Below are 19,494 nucleotides of genomic sequence, written 5' to 3'. Positions count from 1 at the left end.
GACAGATAGAAAGCATGAATCGGACTCTAAAGGAGACCTCAACTAAATTAACCTTGAGACTGGTGAGGACTGGGTGGCCCTCCTCCCCTTCGCCCTTCTTAGAGTTAGTAGTGCTCCCTATACTCAAGGACTGACCACAGATGAGATTATATCTGGGAGGCCTTTCCCTCTCTGCCCTAAAATCATATCTGAGGCCTTACCTAAAACGTCGAATCTGACTTTGCTTAAGTCTGTGCAGGCTCTGCAACATACCCAAGAAGGGCTGTTCCTTCTGCTTCAGCACATCTATAAGATGCCCCCTCTCCCAGAAACCTCATATCTAAAAGCCAGGAGACCTCATTTGGGTCAAACATCATCAGAAGGAATCTTTGCAGCCTCCCTGGAAGGAACCCCACAAGGTTATCCTGACGGCCCAGTCGGCAGTGAAAGGGGCCCCACAAGGTTATCCTGACGGCCCAGTTGGCAGTGAAAGGGGCCCCACAAGGTTATCCTGATGGCCCAGTTGGCAGTGAAAGTAGACAGGATTAAATCCTGGGTGTGTAGCTCCCACCAAAAGCCAGTTCCAGATGCACAACAAAGACAAAAGATGGACCATGCGACCCCCATCCATAGGACCCACTACAGCTGAGACTCACTTCTACCTAACTTTCCTGTTCTTCCCAATGGGACTGCTCAGTGCCAACAACCCACATATGCCAGCCCCAGTGGTATGGGTCTGGATGGGACTGTGATTGGTGTAGGAGGTCCTACTGTTTATGTGTTGCTTTCATTGGTTAATCAATAAAGAAACTGCCTTGGCCTAGTTGATAGGACAAAACTTAGGTAGGAGGAGTAGACAGACCTAAATGCTGGGAAGAAGAGCAGAGTGGCAGGATACCATGGTTCTCCTGCCTCAGAAGGATGCTGGTTAGAATCTTGCCGGTAAGCCACAGTCACATGGCAATATACATTAATGGAGATGGGTTAAACTAATATGTAAGAGTTAGCCAATAAGAAGCTGGAGCTAATGGGCCAAACAGTGTTAAAATGAATACAGTTTCTGTGTGATTATTTCGGGTGTAAGCTAGTTGGGCAGCCAGGACAAACAAAGGAACCCCTCCTTGTACAACATGTGATCGCCAAAGTCACCACATGTGGGTCCCCCCCCCCCCGTTCCACATGGATTTCTGTGCTTTATTATGTTGGAAGGCTTCCTTCAAGTCTCAGGGGGTTTACAGGTGTGTGTATCCATATCACAATTATAGCAGAGGGCACTGTACTCTGGGGATCAGTCTGGTTAAATATTCATTCTATGCCTGCCCAGAAGGAAAATCAAATGCAGGGGATCTGAGGATTACTATAGCCATTCCTGGGGATATGAGACACAGGGGTGGTGGGTGAAGGGGAAAGATAGGGATAAAGGTCTTCTTATGACAAGGGAGAGACACCAGTCTGGCCAACAGGTGGAAAAGTTAAACCTGATACAAATGACTGTGTATGATGGTTTATCCATGGCCTGTGTAGTGGGAAGACGTGGGGACATCAGAAGTAAAGGAAAGATTGTGGGACACTTCACCATTCAAAAATTTCCCCCATGAGTAGAACAGGTCCCAGAACCCATTGGTTCTAACTGAATACTGAACCCTATTCAGGATGGGGAAAAGAGGTTTAAGGATCTACAACCACACTTTCTCAGGCCCCACAATGAGCAAAGGAAATGGCCCAATCTCTGATCCCCAGCTAGACCCGTCAAGAGAGCTCTGGAGTCCTTCTCTATTTAGAATACATAGACAACCTTTTAAACTCCTCTTCTCCAGACCTCATGAAAGATTGTTATGTCTGACCCCGAACCGCCTATTACATTGGGATGAGCTACACAGCAAAGATGCGGGACAAGAAACATCCTATCAGAAATCCATCTATCACACAAGATAGCCAGAGTCCACTCTGCTCCTGGAGAAAAGAGGTCAAAATTGCCCTTGGTGGTAAAGCCAAGGGACTTGCTTCCCCTCTCCTGCTTGTCATTTGGACCACTCCCTGTTCCAGAGACGCTGTAACAGAACCCTTCAACTGCAGCCCCAGGATACCGGAAACTCCACACTCTGCTAGGTACCACCCCAAGGTTCTTGGCTTGCTTGCTCTTGGGGCCTCACTCCCTGTTTAAATCCTATGCTGTGTCAGAATCCGCCTATTCTGCATTTCGATCACACCCTTTCCCTCGGGAGTTATTATTCTGGTGCGGGGGTGAGGTGGGAGCATCTCCACCACTACCTCTCTCTTCACCATGGGCCCAGAGCCATTCCCATTCTAATCCCCTTGCTTGTAGGCATTGGAATGGCAGGAGTAGCTGGTGTAGATTCCGCAGCCCTCTTTAAGGTAGAGCTAAATTACCGGGCTTTGGGGAGTAAAACTGACCTGGACTTGGCCATCCTAGAAAAGTCCATTCTGACCTCCTCTTTACTTCTTGGCGGAGGGAGGTAGTTCCACAGAAATGGGGAAGATCAGACCTTCTCTTCTGCAGCAAGGAGGACTTTGTATAGCCCCATGAGAACAGTGCTGTTTCTACACTAACCACACAGGTGGGAGCAAAGACAGGTCTGATCTTAGAAAAAGATTAAGAGAAAGGGAACAAACCTAATCAGCTACAGAGTTGGTTCAAACCCCCTTTAGATTGGTCACCATGGATTACCACCCTGATCACAGGAATAGTGGGCCTTAATTATAAGTCTACTGATCATGCTATGTGCCCCTTGCCTGCTGAACTCCATCTCCTGCTTCATTCAAAGAGGATTCATACAATCAAGCTCCCAGTCCCATGGGCTCAGTGTGGTCCCCTACAGGATCCGGACCTCTGACGGCGATGATGTGGTGACCAACTGGAAGACAGGGTCATGTTAGATTCTAGTTGCAGCAGGAACTCCATTTTGTTCCAGTTTGTTCTGCTCTGAGCTGTTACCCACAATTTCCTGAGGCTGGGTTGCAACCTCCAAACCCCTAACACAGGTGTCTAGAATGAGGGCAAACAAATGCTCGACTCTCTTCTGAGTAGTTGGCCCAGAACCCAGCCTGGACTGCCAGACCTCATAACTCCCTGATAGGCTGTAAGGGAGACACTATAGAAAGTCCCCAACCGCTTCTGTCATATCACATCAAGATTGGATGGGACTCGGGCACGGTCTTTTTGAGTTGTTGTTTTTTTCCTTTAAAACTGACTCAGGGATGCAGTCTGGAGGCCAAAACCTACCACCTCCCTCCTGTATCCAGTTTTCTAAATACAGTTTTTGCTTGTTTGAACCTGTTCTTTTGTGGTGGATTATTCCCAGGTCCTTGACTACTAACATGACCACACATGACAAATGTCTGAGTGAATACACTTAAATGTACTTAAACTTACACAGTGCACACACATCCAAACACCGTGTGGTCTCTCAATACACACCTTTTTTATGTGTCACTTAAAATAAAAAGTTTAAACCAGAAACTCCAAAACCAAGCCCAGATATGGAATTAATATAGGAAGAAAGATGGGCCAGGGAAGGAAGCTTGCCCTTTTCAGCAGTGTTTGGATTTATCCATTTTTAAAATGAGAGCTTTATTTAATATCATTCCCTGGAAAACACATTAGGGACTCTGGAAAACAAAGCCGTGAGAAAGCCAGAACAAAACACAGATAAGCGCCTGTGTCCTGTGGGAAGGGGTACTTAGAGCAGAAATGCAAATTAGGGAACGAAGGAGAAAGAATCCTACATAAGCAAAAATAAAAGAACTAAACAACAAAGAAACACTTAAACTTCAGCTTACAGCATGCACAATAGGTTAATGTTTTCAATATTTCTTAAGTGGATATAAACACAATATCCCCATAGAAAAATGGCAGCTGCCATAAAAGGAAGCTCATAAAAGAAATAGCACAGCGAACAAATTAAAAAACAAAACCAACAAAGGAAAAAAAAACTCAGCAGAGGCTTAGGAGATGGCTGGGTGGTTAAAGGGTTTGCCACACAAGCCAGAAGAGCAGTGTTTGAACCCACAGAAAATGCCAGGTGGGTGCGGCAGGTTGCCTGTGATTCTGGTTTTGGGAGGTGGGAACTGGGGCTCCTCAGACCGCATCGGAGAACTCTGGGGTTGACTGAAAGACCCTGGCTCAAAGAACTAACGCGGAAAGCAGTGAAGAAGATCAAAGCGGCATACACACCTGCACACACATGCACTTTCACACACAATTCATGCACACATGTGAGCATACCGCATACCAAAATCTTTAAAAAGTTCAGGTTGACTATAATTAAGAAAATGAAATTTTACTTTTTAACAACTTGAGTATAATTGTATTTGTGAGCATTCAGAACATGAACAAAATAGTTGCAATTTTATTTTTATTTTTTTGTAGTTGTATAATGGTATTCAGTTAATAAAACAATGAATTATTTCATATGTGGCACATCAGTCACTACTGAAGCTTTGAGAAACCACCACCTTCCCCATATATCATAGTTAATTTGCACTGTGCACCAAGAACCTGGTTTAGGTCAGGCAGTGGTGGTGCACGCCTTTAATCCCAGCACTCAGGGAGGCCGAGGCAGATGGATCTCCGAGTTCAAGGCCAGCCTGGTCTACAGAGTGAGTTTCAGGCCAGCCAGGACTAAACAGAGAAACCCTGTCTTGAAAAGCAAAAGAAAGATGGGGGGAGGCAGGGAGAGGGAGGGAGGGAAGGAGGAAAGAAGAAAAGAAGAAGAGGAACCTGACTTAAATTTCACGCCAATTTGCAGACTCTGAACTGTGCCAGGCAAGGTCAGTGACTACTCAAAGTCCTGCCAGCCTACCAGGACAGGGCTGTTTAAAGACATACCCATTAGTGTGTTAACCATACACTGCACAGTTAAAAGTCTGGCTGGTGGGGCTGGAGAGATGGCTCAGCAGTTAAGAGCACTACCTGCTCTGCCAAAGGTCCTGAGTTCAGTTCCCAGCAACCACATGGTGGCTCACAACCATCTGTAATGAGATCTGTGCCCTCTTGAGGAAAAGACCTGGTCAGTCATGCTTATCAACTTAGACCGTGAAACCAAATATGGACAAGTTCACCAGAACCTCCATATACAGGCTGCCCATGCATGCTTCAGCATTGCCAGGGCATAGATTTCATTTTCATTTTCATTGATTCCTACACAGCCTCACATTTCAATTATTTGATTTGAAAGGTTTGAGTTGTGTACAGGAGGTGAAATGCTTTACAGACCAGGGAAATACTGTGCAAGAATCAACTCATTTGCCATCTTCTACCTCCGCTTCCTGGCTCCTTCCAGCCTGATGCCTCCCCTTCGCCGTGACTGGTCTTCCTTCAGTTGTGCAGGCAGAAATACCCTTTTCCCATTCTTTTCCTACCGAGCAGCCTTCTTTCCCTAGGGCTGCCTGCCGTCTGCAGCCACGTTGTCCCACCTCCCTCCCAGTCTCTGCATTTCAGGTGACACTCGGAACACAATAAGAAGGCTGAGGGATCTTTGAACCTTTTGTTACTGCTTTGGGAGGGACAGACTTCCACTTCTCTTTCATAATGAGTTTTGCCCACATTCACCGTGTTTTCAGATGCTTCCTTGTCTTCAGCAGGCCAACAGGGTCTTCCGCTACTCCGAGTGCTTCGGAGAACAGGCTGAGAAGATGATCGATACATCTGGATGCTGTCATGCTCCTCCCCCCGCAGGTTTGCACAAAGAAAGCATGCGATGACGCTGTATGGGCCTGGGGCTGTTCAGAGACTCGTGGTCTGACAACATCGATGATTTTAATAAGAAGGGGCTTTTTTATTTAAATCAGCAGTTCCCAACCTGTGGGTCTCGACCCCTTTGGCAAACCACTAGCTCCAAAAATATTTACAGTACTATTCGCAACAGGAGCAAAATCACAGTTATGACATAGCAACAAAATATTTTATGGACGGAGTCACCACTACGTGAGGAACTATCTTAAAGGGTCACAGCATTAGGAAGGTTGAGAACCACAGAATCAAATATTGGCACCTGAATGGATTAGGATTAGCACCAGGACTGCACCCAAGAGCACTTCCAAGGTGCAGCATTTATCCATGTCAGCCTAGGACTTATTTATAAAGGCAAACCACACAAGATTACGTGTGTTCTGCCTGCATGTAGGCAGGGGCTTATTTTAACATATTATGTCTGCGGTTGTCCTAGTCGTCTTTTTGAATAGAGTAAGCGAGCTTAATTACAAAAGCAGAAAAGCAGTTAGCCTTGTGATCTACCATCTTGCAAGAACTGTAAATCCATTTAAGAATATACTTCCATGTCCAGAAGGAAGGGACGCGTGCTGCTAGGGTACAGCTTGTACAAGCTGGGGGCTTACACGCTAGAGGCACTTTTCCTCTTTGGTCTCTCAAGCATAGTACGTTCAACATTGAACACGATGCAAACCATCACAATACATTGCCTCTTGCCTTTTTAGAATTCCTTTTGCTCATATTCAGTGGTTTTTCCTCAGAATGGCAGGGTCACTTGGTACCTGTCTGGCTTTCCTTGCCCTGGCGCCATCTCTGTCGAGCTCAGTACACTACAATGGCTGTCAAAAACAAAATGTAAACCAATATACATGACTTTGCTTGCTCTGTGTGCCAGTGTACTTCTCCACCAGTGTCGTAAAACACTGACCAGAAGCAACTTGGGCAGGAAAATATATTGTCTTACAGCTAACAGTCCTTCATCAAGGGAAGCCAAGGAAAGAACTCCGCCAGGAGCTTCAGGCAGAAACCTAGGGGAAGGCTGCTTGCTGAATTGCTCCCTACCGCATGCTTAGTTACAGCCTGGGCTCATCTGCCTAGGGATGGTGCCACCCACCCTTGGCCTGGACTCTCAATCCAAAGTTTTCCCATGGGCTTTTATAAGTGAACACACACAGAGACACATATAAACATACTCACACACACACTGACATGCCAACTTGTGTCCTGACTCATTTTATCAAAGGCAGAATGAACATATGACCTTGAATGAGGTCTACACTGGAGTGAGCTATAGGCAACCTCTGGGGTTGATTTGTCCTAGCAGGGTTTCCTTCCAAGGTTTACATTTTGAATACTATCTCTCGGAACTGTAGCTTTCAGTGGACAGAAATTATATAAGACTGACTTCTCAAGTGTCTATGTCTGAATATTACACCTTGCTATTCTATGCCAAAAATGCCTTTCCAACATCCCTGAAGAGTTCTCAAAATTCCACTAAACCTCATATTTAAGATGGAGGACTTTTCTTTTACACCCTTACAGTAGCTACTCCAGGCCCTAGACTCTCAATTACTGTTTACTACCAGAACTCAGCAGTCAAGGTGTCTCTTAGACTCAGTGTGTTCTGTTGGATGTGGTCTCTCCCATGAGATAGTAATTATCTACTACCACGAATTCTTCTTACTTCTCATTCGAGTCCCAGGGGCCAACGAGACTTATTAAGAATTATGTTCCCAGTTTCATCCCGCAACTCAGTTTTCACTCAAGAAGGGAAGGCAACAAAGGTGTGAAAATGTTCAAAGATATGTAAATCAGAGGAGGACTGGGAAACTGTGTTCATCTTTCCAGCTGGCATGTGTTTAGAAGTGAAGACACCTCAGTTGGCAGAGTTCTTCTAGGAGAATAAATTGATCTAGAATTTCTGATGGAAAAGTTGGCAAAATAGAATAAAAGTTATTAAAATGTACATATCCTTTGACACAAAATTCTTGTGTCTAGACAGGTTTATAAGAACCTCATGGCTGTATACAAAGATACACATGTCAAGATCTTTCTCAAAATGTCACTCAGAAAATGTAAAAATTGGAAATAAATTTCAAACAATTTATAAAGTCAACTTTCATACCACGTAATCATCAGGTAGAATAATCTTGACTGACAAAAAGTATTGACACTATATTACAGTGGGCTGCAAAATATTATACATATTATTATCCCAACTGACATATAATTCAGTGTATTTATGCATATATATGTATGTGTGTACTTGTGCATGTGTGTACACATTGTATGTATGTATGTATGTATGTATGTATGTATGATGTGGGATTCTCCTCTGTATGATGTGAATACCATTGGTTAATAAAGAATCTGTTTTGGCCAGTGGCTTAGCAGAATAGAGCTCAGTGGGAAAACTAAACTGAATGCTGGGAGAGAGAAGGCAGAGTCAGGGAGACACCATGGAGCTGACATGGAGCTGTCAGAGGAGAAAGGCACAAGCTGTTAGCTGGAACTTTGCTGGTAGGCCATGAGCCTCATGGTAAAATATAAAATAATAGATATGGGTTAACTTAAGAGATAAGAGTGAGTTAGAAATATACATAAGCTAATAGGTCAAGCAGCAATTTAATTAATATAGTTTCTGCATGATTACTTCAGGTTGAAGCTGCTGGGAACATACAAGTGGCCTCCTACAATAGATGTATGTATGCATGTATGCAGAGTAGGGTAGGAAAGAGCCAGGAACATAAACAGATTATATTGCCTGTGACACATTCCACAGAGGGATATAACAAGTGGATTAAGGGTTAGCAGAAGAAATGTATAAAGTCAAGAACAGTTGCTTTGTGGTGCAACTGGCCTTGTGAAAACATCAAATTGTGTTCTCACTTGCAGAAAGCTGATACGTAGTTTCCTAATTATAAATTCAAAACCAAACCCACATGAGTTCTGATGTCAGCATCTAATGAGAGTGGGCAGCCCCATGCCTGCCCAAAGTCTCTCATGTTCATAAAAGCTAATTGCAAGGTCCTTATTATGCTTTGAGTTTAGTGCCAAGCACTTTCTGATATACACTAATAGAATCTCCCCACTAACCCTATGACCTAGCACAATCAATACCTTTATTGATTAAAAAAAAACCCAAGCTTGAAATACTCATTGGGGCTGTGTAGGTCACAGAGCAGTGGGTACCAAAGGGAAACGCAGCTCTGGGCAAAGACCCTCTCTGCATCAGGGCCTTGAGGGTAAAGTTTGGTCACCTGTATCTCCACCAGGTTGGGCTGGGCCACTGAAGCAGAGAAAAGAAATTAATATAATCACTGTGGTCACATTGTCAGAAAGAGTAAATGAAGGGGCTCAGTGACCCCCAAGTCCATATTGGGGGTCCTGACATAAGAGTTGGGTTTAAATAGAGGGCAAAGATGTATGCATCGCTAAACCATCTTTGTCTCTGCTTCTGTGTCTCCTAAAGGTGGTCTGGAAAGTTGTCTGCACTGTGTGGAATTTCTTTACAGGACAAATTTCTATTCTTGGCTGCCTCCAAGTCCCCAGAATGACACTGGGAAAATTCCAGTTCTTAGGGGATCATTATCTGAATGGTCTGAGAGACTAATGGAGGACAGCATGGTGTCTCTCTTCACAACATCTTCATTCTTGTCAGGATGGGTCCTACACTGCAGCCAGAGCAGGGCACAACTCAGGCAATCTCTGTGACCTTTGACTCCATTCCTCTCCCATGACTCAGTTTCTTCCTCTTGCTGACCAGCAGAAAGCCAACTGAGCACCTGATGACAGATAAACTTATACCAAGCAAGCCAAGAAGAAAGGAATAAATTTTCCAATATTCGTTTGGGTATGTATGTACAAAGATATGCGTCTTAAAAATAGGAGAGAGGCCCAATGAAGAAGGTGTTTTGCAAAAATACTATTATTCCCTTAACTTAGAGCAAAGTAAATATTGGCATATACATTGTCTTGGGAGCCTCAGGGTAGAAATTACCACAAAAACCATTGTTTCCTAAATACAAAGTTTAACTCAACAGAATTTGGCTGAAATAACAAAGACACCAACAGAAACACTAACCGGTAAAGACACATCTTAGAGATGACCTAACCCATACATACACATCTTTGAAATGATTTAAAACACAACACACCTTGAAGAGCTGGTCAGACTGCCCAGTGACCTGGTCAAGTGACCCCAGAGGTATGCCACAGAGCCTTTCGTCCCATCTCGTGCAGGGTGTTCAGAACACAGATGCCACAGTGATCTCACAACCGAGGCTAGAAGCCACTCTTCCTGAAAATCACCCTTGTCACTGGAGCCCCTCAGCTAACTAGAAGTAGATTGAACATGCAGTATCTCTGCCTTTGTTGTGTCTGCCTCCTTTGTCCTGGCTCTGTTATCTGTGTGGCTCTTCACAGATGCAGCCTAGTAACCAGTCAAGGAAGCCTGTCTCGTAGCCAATTGTATCACACTCCTCTAAAGACTGAACAAAACAGCTAGTCATTGTCCTAACCGTGTAGTTACCTCAGGTCCCAGGAAGGGCAGAGTGGCACAGTGTTGTGGGCAACCCTGCATGGATACCCCTTGGGGGAGGGGGGAAAGGTGCAGAGTCAACTACACCTGGGAGTCAGGTAAGTAGCAAAAGCCAATTCATTTATTGAGGGTATGGGCAGGCCTCTTACTCCCTCCCAAAGTTCCGTTGGCTCAGGTGGCTGACTCTGCTGCATTGTTCTTCCCTCGTTGGCATCTCTGGGTGAAGCAGCAGGCCTTAGGTTGGCTCAGGGAGGAAGTACTTGCCACACATGCTAATGCAGGCTGGTTTGGGCAGGGCAAATGCGACTTAGGCTGGTCAGCAGTGTCACAGGAAAGGCCCCTCACCACAAGGACAGCTACCACAAGAGTGGGCTTGTGCCCTGGAGTTGAAGTGCTCATCTCATGGGGTCCAGTTTATGCTCCGCATTGTGAAATATTAAGGACATCTTTGACTCTTTGTAGAACCAGTGTTTCGACAGTGACCAACCAGTCCCACCTAGACCAGAGAGAATAAATCGCATTCCTCTTGTTCCCTGTCCCCTCCCCTACTTCTTTCTTTATTGAAACCTTAAACTCATTTCAATACCCCAAAGACAAACTTGGGGTACTGGGTTCCTCTATTTTTCTTCTTCTCAACACCCCCACCCTTTGCTTTTCCCTTTAACTGACACATTGGGATATTGAAGATATCAGAGACAGGGAGTTTGCTCTACAAGTCTGGCTGAAGTCTGAGTGAGTCACCTAAAAAGCCAACATCGGTCACTAAGGGGACAAAGGAACCAGACCCAAAAGCAGCTTTGCAAAACCAAGTGAAATGCCATTTGACTCTTTTACCAATAGCTATTTCAAATGCTCTTCATCCTCACAGAAGGTCCCTCAGCATTCATGACTCTATTCTGCCTCTGGGACTGTCACTGCTCACTTGGGTCCACTGCCCACTTGGGTCCATTCCCTTTTTATTTACTTTCTCTGTAGTTCAAAGAAAATTTGAAAATATAAATTAGCTAATGTGAAAAATAAATTATTAAGATTCAGCTTCAGTGTGAGGTGTCATTAGAAACACAAGAGAGCCACAGAGAAGCTGGAGTTCCGTCCTCCATAGCTGGAAGTTGACACTTGTTTGTCAGGTGTTCCCACTTCATCCTAGGTTTGAAAAGTCACAGTCAGTCTGTAACGTGACTGAATCCACTTCTTAGAAATGGGAGGTAATCTCAATCCCCAGAATATTCACTAATTAAGGCTTTGTCTTTATGTCCTGAGCCAATAGGATGGGGAATTGGGGAAGGAAGAAATGCTGGACACCAGGAAGAGTGTACCTCCCTGAAGAATTCAGCCAATGAGGAATTCAGGGTGACAAAGAAATATGATTAGGAATTTAAGAAAAATCATTTTGTACCAAATTATCAGAGGGGCCATTTTTTGCTTTTCTCTAGACCAGTGCCTGTGACTGCAGAATCATAAACTCAAAACTGCCTCACTTTCTCTAGTCTCGTGTCTTTGTTACAACAGAGTGATGGTCTTGTTTCACCCAGCAAATGAAAATGGGTTTCTTTATAGCTCAGACGAACTGGGGGATGAATCTCGTGTTTCTCCACGGTTCTGTAGCAGTCTTACAACTCACAGAAAACCACGAGAGCAGGAAGACATGAAGATTTTACTGTGACGGTATCAGTGGATATAGATTCAATGCTCACCTCCAAGGGGATTCCCGGTTCTTATGTCCCAAAACAAAGAACTAGAGAAAGGCAAGCAGTTAACACAAGGGCAGGGGAGTTCACTACTTCTAAGGAAGAAGGGAATCCAAACCAAACAAAGTTTGGAGCACAAAGCTCCCCTCTACCAAGAGAAGGGAAGTTGATGTCACCTAAAACGGGTTTGGCAATCATTTGTATAGCTAGTGCAGGCTTCCTGGAACACGCTTTATCTGTCAGATACAGTTCTACTTACAAATTCCTGTGTCATATGTATTATGAGCTGCTGAAGGCCCCACCCACGAGCCACGGGTAACCTCAATGCACGCTGGTGTATCTCTGGGCCCTCGCCGCATGTGCACAGATGTCTGGATCTAGACTATTTCAGCTAGGATGGGCTGGGGTGGTCCAGCCTCCTATTTTGCCAACCTGTTCTTTACATATGATCACTTTGCAGTCTTCCCACAGGGCTTTCCAGATTAGATCACAAGTCTCTCTGCTATTCTTCTGCCTCGTGTAAGTCAGCTTAGTCTCTGGTCCTCCCCAGGGAGGTAGACTCAGCCCCAGGGCACCCTAATTCTCAGCAGGTTGTCACCAGTCTAAGCAAGACGCTGCTTCTGACATATATTGTCACAAGCTATAATGGTTACAGAACCTTGTTTGAAATAAGAGCAAAGTAGCTTTGATATTTGCCAACATGCACTCTGAGGCTGTATGGTTGCTTAGTGGTGTTAAGTTTGTGCTAGAACAATCCACAAGAAGTCAAGAAGGTTTCCAGGCTTCTCAACCCTTCTGAATAGCCCAGAGAACCATATCAGGTAAAGGACAAAGCCTCGCTGGAGAAATGATTGTATTACTGACCAAATTCTGTGGGGACCCTGAAGGTCCCCTTTGATACTGAAGTCTACTTTTCTTATGATAGGTCCTCTAAACATCAACTCGCAGTCAGGAGCTGGGCTTGTCACACCCTCTGATCAGCCATGAAGGGAAGGCTCCTCAGAGCCACCGACAGAAGTTCCCAGCTCTCATGGTGGAGCAGATGGAGCTGGCTCCCACAGGCTGGCACTGGGATAAGGACTGAGCACAACAGTCTGCATCCATCCCTCAACACCCTGGGAAGAATTCCCAGTCTACATTGTTTAGAAAGAAGTCAGGAAATGAAATGTCTCTGCTGACCTGGCCTGCTGCTTGTCTTAAATCTATGGCATTTCAAAAATCACATTAATTTTATGTTTTGTTTGTCTTCTTAATGATATTGTTTATGCAGTTTAGATTGGGGGGGTTAATGGGTGCCTTAGGTGTGGTATCACATCTCTGTAGCTGCTATGATAATGACACCCTGTTAATCTTCATAGCTGTAGGGATAGCTATGCTCTTCTATATGCTGGCATGGTCCAGAAAGCAGTCTGGATTAGGATGAAGGGATCTGGGATGGAATTAACAACCTTGAATCCATTGTTCCAATGGATACTGGAGATGGGCTTTCTCTGCAACTTTGGTGGAATTGCTTTTCATTCCTAATACTGAGAGAAGAATGCCATGTGCACCTCAGAATGGAAAGGGCCAGCCAGGCAAGCAAAGAGACCCTAGCTCACCTCAGCAAGACTCACAGTCCCTAGGACCCGTTTCCACACCTATAACTGAGAGTGGGTATTTCTGTGAAGGAGCAGAGGGAGGCTGGAACACAGGGCCCTCCACACTCACTCACACCTCCACCATCCCCACCACTTTTTATCTCAACCCCGTGGATTTGTAGAAAGCACCAAGGTCACAGAGGTCTTCTTAGAGTGTTAGAATACGGAGGTAAAATCCACTGTCTGGACCCATATTGCTGAGGTTTTGGGGGATATTGTCTAGGAGGGCTGTCTTGAGTCTTGAGACAAGCTAGACTACTTAGTGAGACCCTGTCTGAAACCTAAAGAAGGAAGGGGGGAATGAAGGGGGCCTTCTGGAGTCATTTGGGACAGCAGCGGCTCTCCATTCGCCATGCCTGAAGAGCAGGCCTGAGACGCCTGCTTCCACAATCACTGGCCTCTCTATGCCTGTGACTACACAAGGCTTCGTACGCTCTATTGATCTATTGGTTTTCACTTTAGCTTCTGAAGTGGAACAAAATTATATACTAAGAAAACTCAAATTTCGGCTCCTAGATCTTAGACTTCCAGGCCTCTAGAACTATAAGCCAAGAAGTTTCTTTCTTTTATCAATGATCTAGCCACAGGTGTCTTGTTACAGCAGCACAATAGGCATGTAAGTCTTCCCCTTATTATTTGTTATTACTTCTACTTCACATGTGCCAGCCATGAAAACAGAACCACTGGAAACAGGAAAAAATCCTTCAATAGATTAATCAGGACTCCAAGAATTGTTGACATGGGAAAGAGACAATCTCGAGATGCGTACAGGATAATCAAAGAAAGAGTCACTGGCTTTATCCGCCTGGTGCAATGGTGAGATTGGCCAAGTAAGAGTTTGCAGAAACATCGAAGCTGTATGCAACTGGCTGCCAATATGGAAGAACAAGAGATTGCTAGCAGAGGCCTGGAAAAGTTCTACATCTACACAATTGGCTGTCCCTTTGCAATATGTTTTTGTATAGCCTGTGACTCAGTACCCAGTGGAGGGCCCAAAGCTGCTGTGGGCTGGCTGACATGGCAAAGTACATGGGAAAGAGGGAATGAGGAAAGGCTGCTTGAGGTTGACCAGATGGCCCTGCTTGTCTTTGACTATGACAGAACAGCTTCTGCTTCATTTTTGTGTCTCAAAGCTGATAGCCATTAGCTGGATCCATGTGGGAAAGAGAATCTGGGAAGTGTCATCGCCTTCCCAAAACAAGAGACACAGTGCGAAGTTAAGAGAGTATAGTGACTGACTGTACATGAGCAGTTATAGGCCATGTGGTGTGTCATGCAAGAAACAGTAGCCTGTTCTGCAGTCAGGAGACTTGCCAGTCTTTTGAACACACAGTAAATAACTCCCTTCATTCTAGCCAGTGTGTCGTGGGGACAGAAAGGAAGTCACTCACCCAGTCTTTTACCTGGGGGACCACCCTGTGCCATGGGTGAAGCACATTGTTACAATTAATACTCTTACCATCAATTCCCTGAGCAAAGACTGGAGCAAGCATGGTTACTGAGAGTTACAAGACTGTCCTGCAATAGTCAGGGCTTGGGGTTTGTCAAAAGACCTCTTAAGAACTCATTAGAGCAGCAACTTCATCTTATGAGGGTGGAAAGTCTGTCACTCAGACTTTGACTCTGAGCTACTCAGGGTTTGCCGTTGTCATTGTTTGGTTTTATTGTGGGCAAGGGGGGATTGATTGATTGATTGATTATTTATTTATTTATTTATTTATTTATTTATTTATTTATTTATTTATGTATTGAGACAAGATCTTGTCATGTAGCCAAGGCTTGTTTTCAACTCTCTATGTAGCTAAGACTGACCTCAAATGTCCAACTTCCCAAGTGCTAGGATTACAGGTGTGCATTCCTGCACTCAGCTCTTACAGGTCTTTATTCCCATCTCCGGAATTGAGCATTCCCTGTCCTCCGTGAATGCAGCAGGAAACACTCACATTGGCCTTGGACCACCATCACCTGATGGGTCTCTTTTTATTAATTAAAACTTTATCACAAAGAACTTGAAAATTGAAAACATCATGCAGCAACCTTCACCGTATCCAAAGTCTGGATGTTTCAATGAACGTGTGTTCAGTCTGAACAGCCCTTCTCACGGTGCACCACATTATACTGGATGTTACATCTTCACTGTTGAACATATTCGTCTATACTATCCACCACAAAAGCCCAAAACATCTATGAACGGGTTGAAATTAAAGAAACAATTAGCTTTGAATTCTTTCATGACCTGTGTCCATCGCCTGCATCTAGTTCTTCCTAATATTTACCCTTTACGTTCTCCTTTTTATGTGATATATTGTGCCCACACAAACATTTGTTTATATAGATATATGGCTAGGCTCTGCACATGAGGGTTCTACTATTCAACTCTAGAAAAACAAAATCACAAAATTCACAGGAAAATGGATAAACTTAGTGTGTATAACATTAAGAGAGATCACACAGCCTCAGGAAGAAACATCCACATGTTCTCCTCACAGGTCTTAAAACCATGACCATCAGATTGTTCCCTCTATCCTAAACTCCTGTGGGAAGACATTCCAACTGACTAAGCTTAAAGTAAATGCTGACTCATCGATCCATCACCAAAGGAGAGAATCCACATAGTATAAACACAGATTCAGGCACTAAGACTCTGAATGGAGGGCTTTAGAAGGGCAAATGTCCCTTGGGGAGAGTCCGCATAAGCTCTTCCCTATTCTACAAGCAGTTTTTTGTAAGAATATTTTGTAGGTGCTAAAGTACTAGGTAGACAGAAGGCTGCATGGGATCCTTTGCTATAAGAACTGTTCTGAGCTGTGTACAAATTCCAAAGAAGGCTGCCTGACTCAGAACAGTACTACTACACAGGGACTGTGGAGTCAGCCTGCGCATTCCAATGGTACCCCATCCCTCCTTGTTGGGAGCTGGTGGGAGCTGCAGACCCAGACCCTGAATTTCTTGTAAACAACTTGTTTTCCTCTGCTCAAGACTGCAGCTGCTCTGAGCACGAAACCCTGATTGGCAGGAGAGTGGGTTCTGGTGGATCTGCAGCTGAAAGAGCCTGAGAGCTGGAGCATGGCTAGCAGTTAAGGATCCCCATATAAGCTTCCCCTGCGCTCAATAAAGTGGCATTCTTGTATCAAGGATGACCCGTGTGTCCATCTATCTGTCACTCTATGTGTCTGTCTTTATGTGTTCGAAGCTTGCATACCATCCTGTGGTGGCACAGGAGCTACAGGACCAGCGGGTTTCTACAATTGGAGTTCCCCAGCAAGATCGCCTGGGGGAGAAGGAGGTTTTTACAGTCAGGTTGCTACAAATGGAGGCCCTGCAGGGATCAGGAACTAAGGGAATTCTGAGATATAAAAAAGGGGCATTCTTGTTTCAAGGATGCCTGTCTGTCTGTCTCTGTTTGTATGTTTTTAAATTTTTAGCCAAGTTCCTGTAGTGCGTAGCAAGTAGAAGCGTGGGACCGAACAGGTGAGTTTTATACCTCCTCAGCTCTGTAAACATGACAAGTGCCCTAACTCATGAAGCGCAATGAAATGGTAGCATCTGTCTCATAAAGTTGCTAGGCGGCTTAGGTGGAGCTCACATGTTGAGGACTGTCCGGGTTGCTTCCTCTGTTGTGTGATAAAACACTGACCTAAAGCAACTGGGGGAGGAAGATCTTCCTCCTGCTATAGACCACAGTCCATCATTAAGGGAAGCCAGGGAAGAAGCTGGAAGCATGAACCTGAAGTCAGGAACTGAAGTCAGAAGCCATGGAATAATGTAGTTTACTTACTCACCCCCAGGTTCGTGTTCGGCTACTTTTCTTATATAGCCCAGGCCCACCTGCCCAGGACTGGTACTGTCCACAGAAAACCGGGCCCTCCTACATCAATTAGCAGCCAAGAAAATGCCCCACAGACATGCTCACAGGCCAATATGATGGAGACAACTCCTTAACTGTGGATCTCGATCCCAGGTGTGTCACACTGACAACCAAGATCATCCATCACAAGGGCTGTGTTCACACAGGAATGACGTCATTGAAGCTTGGCCTGGTAATGACAAGGATATTAAGGTGGCAAGAACTTTGTACCCTCCAGACCCCAGACTGTGCAGAGATGTTCATGAACAGCCCCAACAGTTCTGCCTGCTCTTTGTTCAGTCTTCAAGAAGCCATGGTTTACAGGAGGATGTATTTTATCCCATTCTTCTAAGCATGAGCCCTAGCCAATATATTACAAAAGGAAATGTGCTCGGGTACCAAGGAAACCCTAAGGCTAGCTGTGCACTGAGAGTGATGTGTGGAGGGCCAGCTGTGCACTGAGAGTGATGTGTGGAGGGCTAGCTGTGCACTGAGAGTGATGTGTGGAGGGCTAGCTGTGCACTGAGAGTGATGTGTGGAGGGCCAGCTGTGCACTGAGGAGAGTGATGTGTGGAGGGCCAGCTGTGCACTGAGAGTGATGTGTGGAGGGCTAGCTGTGCACTGAGGAGAGTGATGTGTGGAGGGCTAGCTGTGCACTGAGAGTGATGTGTGGAGGGCTAGCTGTGCACTGAGAGTGATGTGTGGAGGGCTAGCTGTGCACTGAGGAGAGTGATGTGTGGAGGGCTAGCTGTGCACTGAGGAGAGTGATGTGTGGAGGGCTAGCTGTGCACTGAGAGTGATGTGTGGAGGGCTAGCTGTGCACTGAGAGTGATGTGTGGAGGGCCAGCTGTGCACTGAGAGTGATGTGTGGAGGGCTAGCTGTGCACTGAGAGTGATGTGTGGAGGGCTAGCTGTGCACTGAGAGTGATGTGTGGAGGGCCAGCTGTGCACTGAGGAGAGTGATGTGTGGAGGGCCAGCTGTGCACTGAGAGTGATGTGTGGAGGGCTAGCTGTGCACTGAGGAGAGTGATGTGTGGAGGGCTAGCTGTGCACTGAGAGTGATGTGTGGAGGGCTAGCTGTGCACTGAGAGTGATGTGTGGAGGGCTAGCTGTGCACTGAGGAGAGTGATGTGTGGAGGGCTAGCTGTGCACTGAGGAGAGTGATGTGTGGAGGGCTAGCTGTGCACTGAGGAGAGTGATGTGTGGAGGGCCAGCTGTGCACTGAGAGTGATGTGTGGAGGGCCAGCTGTGCACTGAGAGTGATGTGTGGAGGGCTAGCTGTGCACTGAGAGTGATGTGTGGAGGGCTAGCTGTGCACTGAGAGTGATGTGTGGAGGGCTAGCTGTGCACTGAGAGTGATGTGTGGAGGGCCAGCTGTGCACTGAGAGTGATGTGTGGAGGGCTAGCTGTGCACTGAGAGTGATGTGTGGAGGGCCAGCTGTGCACTGAGAGTGATGTGTGGAGGGCCAGCTGTGCACTGAGAGTGATGTGTGGAAGACGTGACGAGGATTCAGAGGGAAGCCTGACTTGACAGATGCCATGGAGAAACTGACTTGCTGTCGAGCTTGACATGAGGTTATGTGTAAAGCTCTGAGTTACTCCTGATACCTTGTCAGTTCAATTCTCCTAAATGCAATGGCTACCTCCCTCCTTCTCCCCACCCCCGAGTGTGTGTGTGTGTGTGCCTGTCTGTCTGTCTGTACAATAATGTAAGATTTTTATTTACTGGGTAACTACGAAGGCCCAGGAACAAAACAGACATTTAGCTACTTACTAAGATGTCAGAAGGAAAAATTTACTCAGTGCCTTGATGTGAGAGACATGCAAGACACATTTCCTTTCCTCCAAATGCTCACACTGACAGAACGATTCAGAAGGAAAAAACAAATGGCATGTAGGTGATCAGAATTTATAAACGTACAACATGTGGGGGGGCCCAGAAGGAAGAATGAGGACACATTCAAGTGTCCATATGTCTGCCCATGTGTTACTGTCTCACAAAGACCTTTGACCAAACTAAAGTATTCCACCTCTGATGAGGGAAGTCCTTCTGTCTATATGTTTTTGATTTT

Source organism: Arvicola amphibius, chromosome 6 (genome assembly GCF_903992535.2).
Source record: "Arvicola amphibius chromosome 6, mArvAmp1.2, whole genome shotgun sequence".
In the NCBI taxonomy this organism is placed as follows: domain Eukaryota; kingdom Metazoa; phylum Chordata; class Mammalia; order Rodentia; family Cricetidae; genus Arvicola; species Arvicola amphibius.
Note: the sequence above shows the minus strand (reverse complement) of the source record.